At 28.4% G+C, this 8,129-nt stretch overlaps 1 protein-coding gene across 1 annotated transcript in view; it reads left to right on the top strand.

Annotated features, from left to right (window-relative positions):
* The first annotated feature begins 320 nt into the window (after positions 1 to 320).
* Positions 321 to 8,129, top strand: part of LOC107065360 (uncharacterized) — a 183,347-nt gene continuing 175,538 nt past the window's right edge. The window contains exon 1 of the mRNA XM_015318978.2: positions 321 to 681. The gene's annotated coding sequence lies outside the window, so the exon portion shown is untranslated. The remainder of the gene's footprint in view (positions 682 to 8,129) is intronic.

Genomic DNA, 8,129 nt, shown 5'->3' with positions numbered 1-8,129 from the left:
GAGAGAAAAAGAGAGCGAAAGAGAGACAGAGTGTGTGTTTCTAACTGACAGAGAAAGAAAGAAAAATAAAAAAAGAGAGATAGAGTTACTTGAGCACCAATGGAAATGACAAAGATAGAAAAGGAAAAAAAAAGAGAAAGAGAAAAATGTGAGATACGTGATAGAAAGAGACAGGATAGGTAAAAGAGCACTATTTCTATCTTCGTTCAAACTCCCAACGCTCGTTACAATTCTCTCTCTGTCTTCTCTCGCCACCCCTCCAGCTCGTTTCCGATCTCGTTCACCCTTCCTCGGTCCTGCTCTACCTCCCTCTCTTCGCTAAGTTAAGCTCGAACTCGGTTCAGCGGAGTTCAGTCGCGCTACTCGGCCGTGGTGTTCGCGTGCCGTTCGTACCTCTTTTCGACGATCTTTACGATTTCGAAAATCTTATCATTAATATCTTGTTGTATTTCGTTATCTTTCTATCTATCTATCTATTTTTATCTATATATTTGTCTGTCTCTGTAATTAAATAAGTCATTTTAATAAAAAAAAAAGGATATTATTATTTTACATCAAACTGTGTCATCGTCATCGTCAATTGGTGTTTCTATCCGGAGAAATTCGACCGGAAAGGGAGAAGAGGAAAACCAGGGTGTAGGTACGCGTTCGATGTCCTCTTTCGCGGACATTCGCCTCAAGGTAAGAATCTTAGTACACTACTTGTCTTATCTTACTACTGTTTGGATATTTTTCTATTCTTAAAAATGTTAAATACGATACTGTTTATTTACACGTTTCGAAATTGTGTCGATCGTTGAAGATACTTATGTAACTTGACGATTAATTTAAATTAATTGATTTTAATCGTATGTTATTATAATTTATATAGTATCAAATAAATTGTAAAATCTATTTTTTTTGGTTAGTAATTTTGACAGTGGATCAAGTTAAAAAAATTGTAAGATAATTAATATTTTACGATTTATTTTTTAACGTGTATAATTGTTACGTCAAAAAATTATAATCGATTTGAATTTTATACATTTATTTTTTCTAACAATTATTTTCATTATAAAGTCGACATTTTTAACAATTTTATGACTTACATCCATTTTCATAATTAACAGCATATAATTATAATTTTCTACGATTGATCCTGTTGGATTAAGTTATTTCGTGTTTCTCTCTAGCAACTCATTATTCCGTATGTATACGCGTTTTTTCTATGACCGCGTGTTCTTGTTTATGCAAAGTTAGACAGAAAATATAATATTAAAAAAATATTCAAACTTAATACTGACAATTTTGTGATACAAAAAATGTGATGAAGTTAACTTTTTTTTTAATTGTGTACTCCTTTCGTACTTGTCATTAATTTTTTTTTTTTAAATAAGGAAAAGAAAGACAAATATGTATATGTGTTCGCGTTGAAACAGTATAGAACGTGTAAGATGCAGCTAGTATAATATAAAGCTTTGAAGTGTTAATTCAAGAGGTAGAAAGAAGGAAAAACTTTATAATGACACAAGCCAAGGCTCTTTAAAGAGATAGTCAAACTTCGAAAAGGCACGTTTTTCTTCTTCCGGTTTCTTCCGTCTTTCGTTTTCTTCTATATTCCGAATAGGGAAACTTTCGTATTATAATATCAATCCTTTAAAACTAGATAAGAATATAATCAATTTTAATCGAAGCTTACTAAATGTTCAAACATCTTTAACTATTTGACTAACCTAAAGATCAATAAAAAATCACATAATCTAAAATAGTGCAAAGTAAGAAAAAAAAAATCAAATATTTTAGAACCAAATAATAAGAAATTCAAAACAAATGTAATTGTTTAAAGAAAGTTCAGTTCACGTTGAGACTTTTTTTTTTAGCTTTGTTGATTCAACTGTTATTTATTTGGTCGATTTTAATCATTGATAAAAAATACGACGAGAGAGAAGTGAACAAAGTTCGTGACATCGCATTGATAATTAGTGCGTCTATATTTATAGTTCGTTTCGTTTTCAATAGGAATTCTCGTTGTAAGTTGCAAGCGTAAGCGATTAACTTGAAGTTTCATTGAACGTACGTGCCGATTCGTACCACTTGCTTGATTGCTTTGACTCATTCAATGAAAACATTTTACGGAAAGTTCATTTAATGTCCCGAACTATTTTTATTTTTTTTTTTATTTTATATATCTTACTTCCAAAATTATTTTCCATTTCTTTTTTTCATTTCTTTCTTTTTTTTTATTTTCATTTATACTTTTATTTTTTTATTTTCGTATTATCGAATATACATATATCGAGAATCAATGTCAGAGGTTTCTTATCGTACGAGTCTCGTAATACAAATTTTAACATCATTAAAATCTAGATTATTTTTCATCATTTCTTTTTCTTTTTTTCTTTCTTTCCCTTATTTTTGCACAGCATATCTCTGGCAAGATTTTTTTCCCTCGTTTTTTTTTTATTCCCCTTCTTTTTATTTTTCTTTGCTCTTTGCATTTACTGCAGTCAACTGTAACCGACGATGCCATTGTTCGCACGTTTCCATTTCTTGGAAACTAATCTCGTTAATGAACTTCCGAAGTTTGGAAAAATGAGTCTACCGAGCTTTCTTCGGCCCACTAGTTTTTTCTTTGTTTTCTTTATTTTTCTTCTTCTTCTTCTTCTTCTTCTTCTTCTTCTTCTTCTTCTTCTTCTGCTTTTTCATCTGACAATTGTGTTGCTCAGTCTCTGAGAGTTAGAAACAGTTTTAGAATAAATTTATTATATGTATGTATAGTTGTTATTTGGCACGCCACGATATTACACAGTTAAATTATATGAGGTAGCTAATTTTTAATTGAATTTAATAAATATTGTAATATTATCGAGTTTGTTTGGTTTGAAATTCCAATTACCTTGATAGAATAAAAGTATTAATAATGAAAAGTTTCGTGACATAAGGACTTCACGTTTATTGTTTAAAATTAATCATAATTTTGATCAAAAGGAAATAAATTTTGTACAAAACTATTCAAAATTCATATTTTGAAAATATATGGTATCGATTTATACGCTTATGTTCGATAAACATAACCATTTGCAATATATCGAAAGTTATTGTAATCGAACTTGGGGGGAGAAAGGTAATACATTCGCGTGAATTCGATGCTATTGAAATTTTCAAAATGCGGAATAAAAATTGAAACTCGAAAGAATATTATATGTGGCGTTGTAAGATATTTTACAAAAAAAAAGAAAAAGATGGAAAAGAAAAAGAAGAAAAGAACATTTTAAATTTATCGAAAAATTCTCGATTTCCTTGAAAGGATCAAGATTATTATGATGATACGAATATTTTAAGGAATCTTTCCGAACGTATGACGAAAAACTGAAAGAATGATAAGAAGAATTTCTCAATATAGAAAGAAGAAGCTCCTACTTTTAAGAATGAAAAGAAAAAGAAAAATAGAGAAAATAAAAAAAGAAAGAAAAAAGAAGAGAAAAGTTAGAATGAAGGAAGGAAAAGAAAGGATTGATCAAAGACTATCACTCTCGAAGAACTTTTCGATCCTGCTAAAAGAAAAGATGATGAGTAAACGAGGATAGTCGAAGCAACTTCTTTTGCTGGAATAGTCAGAAGAATTCAAAAAAAAAAAAATATATCCAAATTAGTCATGTTCATTCTGGCTCGTCGATGAACAAAACAAAAATTAATATGATCACGAAACTAATTAAAAATAATCTATGGAGAAAAAAGTAAAAGAAATAGAAAATATGGAGTGCCGATTCGTGGATGGAATTCTCTCGAAAAAGGCTAATTTTTGTTTTAAAATGCGACTCTCCTAGTTGTTCGACCACTTTAAGTGCTCCTCAAGAGTGCCTTTCCTACTTTTTCTATCTTTCTCCCTTACTCTAAAATATGTCTTTTAGTTCTAAGGTCTGTGTTTCTTTTCACTGCAAAAACTAACCTTAAAAGAAGAAAAATATAAAGATTGACAATTACTTTGTTTTTTTTACACGGTATACTGGATTTCTATTTTTATCATTTACATTTTTATTTATTTACTTACTTATTCTTATATATTTACACTCACCATAACCATTGTTTGAGAGAGTTTTAAATATTTTGATTTATTTTTGTAACATTATATGTACATTGATAATATTACAAAATACAGTGAGTGTCATTTAACATTGTACATTGTTACGCTTACTAGATTTTTATTTCAAAAATATTGATATAATATGTTTAGAATAAAAAAATTTAGAAATAAATACATAACGTTTTTTTAACGTTTATGTAATTGTTTACAATAAAATACATATGTTTTTAATAAGGATTGTATTACATATATATATATATAAATATGATGTTTAAATAAGAAAAGTATAATTTTTAATCTTATTTATTATGAGTATTATTTTTAGTATACATATATTTTTTTGTATTTTTATTTCTTTAATGGATATTAAATTGATATTGATATTAAAAAAAACATTTAAATAGCAGTAAAAACAAAGGATGACCAATCGTTAGACATGATATTCTTTTTATTTTTACAGTTATAAAAACATGTACGATTTTAATGTACGAGCTTTTTTCCGTAAATTATTTTTGTCTTATTTGTTATAGATAAAATTTTCTAATTAAACTCATTAAAGGTGTATTTAAAGTAAATTATTATATTTATTTTTAAATTGTTTTCACCCTAAACACACTGTATCAATAGTTTTTAAGCCAAAAAGTAATAAGAGGAATGGTGTATGATTTTAAAGGATACTGACTGTATTATTATTAGTACTATATAGTTTCTTCACTTATTCCTTTATCTATTACTATAATTTTATATGTGTAAACTAATTTATTTATTGTGTATTTATGTCAATATTTAATGCAAATAATAATTATTACATATAAGAAAAATAGATGTGTAATCAAAAAGTCAACCTTATAAGCCTTTTTTTTTAAATATATGACGGTTTTCCAAATTTAGACAACTATACTTAAAAAACCTAATTTATATACAAAAAGAAGAGAAAAATGTTACATCAGGAATTTCAGTTTTTTATTGAGTTATACAAACTTTGTGTTCCCGAAATGTGTAATTACGTATTTTCCATTAGAATGCACAAAAGGTCCAATGCGTTTATATGTTTTGCGTAGATACATTTTTTCATATACTTTAATTATATATAAATACTTCTTTTAGGTTGAGTAACAAGTTTCTTCGAATTTTAATGTAAAAGTATGATGCATTTTTTATATATTTTCTATGTAGCCTTTTGCAAATGATCTAACATTGTTTTCTTTTTTTTCTTTTTTTTTTATTCAAAATAATGATTCCCTTTCGGGATACATGGAGATCTAAAATTGTTTGGTAATCAATTTTTAATTTCTTACCGATATCATGGCCATTAATATTTTAATCTTACTTAATTTTTCCTGTGATTTTAACGAATTTTTGAATGAATGGTCGATCAGAGAGAGATGTATTTTTGACATCAAAATTTTTAGATTAAAAATGTTTAAACTTTTTTTGTGCCACAAATACTGATACTGTATCTTATTCATGAGTATCACAAATTTTTTTAGCAATTTAATTCGTATTTTTCATTTTTTCTGATAAAATTTCAAGATATTTCGAAGTTCTTTTTTATTTTATTCATTTTCAAAACGCAATAATTTTTTACCGAATAAATAAATCTAATGACATATTTTTTTGTTATTATGATAATGTTTTCATTTAAACGGATTTATTTTAACGTACTTGAACTTGAACCTGAATGCGTTATGTGCAAACACAAATTCGGAGATTCTCTATTGTAATTTATTTTTTTATAATAAATGCATAAATTTATCTATAATTATATTCTAAATATTTGAAGTACGATAAGAAAATTAATGAAATAAATATGTAAATTCATTAACTGGGGATACCATTAATGAAATGATTAGGAAAACTTTAGAAGTCAAATTTATAATTATTTAAACATTAAACAAATATGAAAAAATTAATAGTGTTGCTTGATTTTATAATTAGTTGATGAATTCACCATTTGTGAAATAAAAAAAAAATACTGACGATTTTTACAGTTCTAATTACGAGGTTTTCATTTACATGCAGCTTTCGTAGAACCAATTATCTGTGTAAGGAAAAAGATTTCTATACTTTATGATATGTCACCTTTTAAACTCATTTAAGTTTTGTCAAATCCGATTTTTATTATCACAATTATACGATCCCAAGGCTATTTACCAGAAAAATACAAAGAAATTTTGTATTCAACCCAATAACAACACAATTACTTTATATATTTAGATAAACATTCAAAATGGCAAGAATGTAAACTAATGAATCATAGTTATATATTTATTTTGTCTATTATATATAGAAAAAAAATCCTTCTATTGCTTTAAAAAAATATATGGAATATTGTTAAACATCATTATTATTTATTAACAGAAAGAAATCTTTGATACATAAATCAGATAAACGATATTGGGGACAAAGAACCTCAATCAATTGAAAATAAACCACGATAAGCTAGCTGTTTCTCCGACATGTGCTTCTTCACTACTTCGACGTCAAGAAAATCGCAGCTGAAATGCATCCCTTATTATTCGAAGTTTATGGTAATGAAACCCCATCGGAAATAATATGTAGAGTTTGATTTGAATGATATCGAAACGGTGATTTTGACGTAAGAGATAAAGTACGTTCCTGACAATCGAAAAAATTTGAAGATGTTCAGCGGCAAGAATTGTTTGATGAAAATCCAGCTAAAACGTTTTCATGCCATGAGGAAAATTCATAAGAAAGAGAAATAATTATCACATATTTTAAAAACTAATAAATGGCATTATATCAAGAATTGCAATTTGAAATCAATTAAAAATAAAAGTTTATTTTAAATATGTACGATCCGAAAAGGATCGTACGGTGATTAGCGGTATTCGAAATTCGCGCGCGTCCACTTCCATCGATTGGGATTCTAGATCGATACTCATTGCGAGCATCGATCAACTATTAGTAACTATCGAAGCGTTGCTCTAGCTACCCCCACCTCTCGCATCCCCACTTCTCATCGCCCTAGTACGTACGTCCTGCTGGGACCGTACAAAGGGGCATTCTTTCTATTCTTCACCGGACGCCTACGACTACACATCTTGAGGGATTATAGAGGCTTAGGAATTCACAAAGGACAACGAAGAGAATATCCTCATCTTCAAGACTCGTGAAAGTGAGCCTATTCAACATCACAACCCTTAAGGTTGTGATCGCTATATTTGCGGAGTGCGAGAGGTGAGATCTTTCCAATATATATATATTTCACATCGACGGTATTCTCCCTCGTGGTAACGCCACGTGGTGCATTCTTATTGTATAATCAAGTAACATCCAGGGTTTTTATGCCGCAAGGCTTTTCCCTGACGAGCCAATAAAAAAGGCATTGTTTCTTTGGTTGGCTCAACCACGTGTTTTATTTTACACCTTAACCTAACCCTTTATTCTCCACTTCATAGCATAAACAAATTGCCAGAGGACTCTTAATTGAGGAATTTCGGCCATAACAAAATATCTATGTTTATTAGTATTAATGCTACATATTTTATGTACATGATTAATTGCAGATCACGATTCTTAGAGGAAAATTTTCAATAATGGAATAAAATTGCAGTTCTTGTTTTTATACTACATATTTGAGAAATTAATAAAATAAGCTCAAATTGTATATTTTATATATTTCTGAAATATCGTTTAAATAATACATTAATTTTAGCCAACTAATGAAAAATAATAGTTCCTACCTAAAACAAATGATTTAAAAGTGGTTTACGATAGTAACTCATATTTTACTCTTAATTTTACATTCCTTTAGATCATAATTTGTTTTCTTATAAAATAGGAATAAATGTACTGTTTTTCTTGGAAAACGTAATATCGAGCCATATCAATTTTCAATAAGACGATAAGATGGAATTTTTAAAGGGAATAAATTATTTTAATGCATGTTTTAGCAAAGTATGAGATTTCCTCTTCGTCAAGTGATATACCAACGTTCGAAAAGCCAATAATCCGTCAGTTCTCTAGTCCTGTATGTTCGGTAATACACACACACACACACACACACACACACACACACACACACACACACACACACACACAC

The sequence above is a fragment of the Polistes dominula genome, unplaced genomic scaffold, assembly GCF_049000335.1.
Source record: "Polistes dominula isolate Pdom_NZ unplaced genomic scaffold, Pdom_raw_medaka contig_21, whole genome shotgun sequence".
Taxonomy (NCBI): Eukaryota; Metazoa; Arthropoda; class Insecta; order Hymenoptera; family Vespidae; genus Polistes; species Polistes dominula.
The sequence above is the reverse complement of the archived record's forward strand: the minus strand, read 5'-3'. Positions and strand labels throughout refer to the sequence as shown.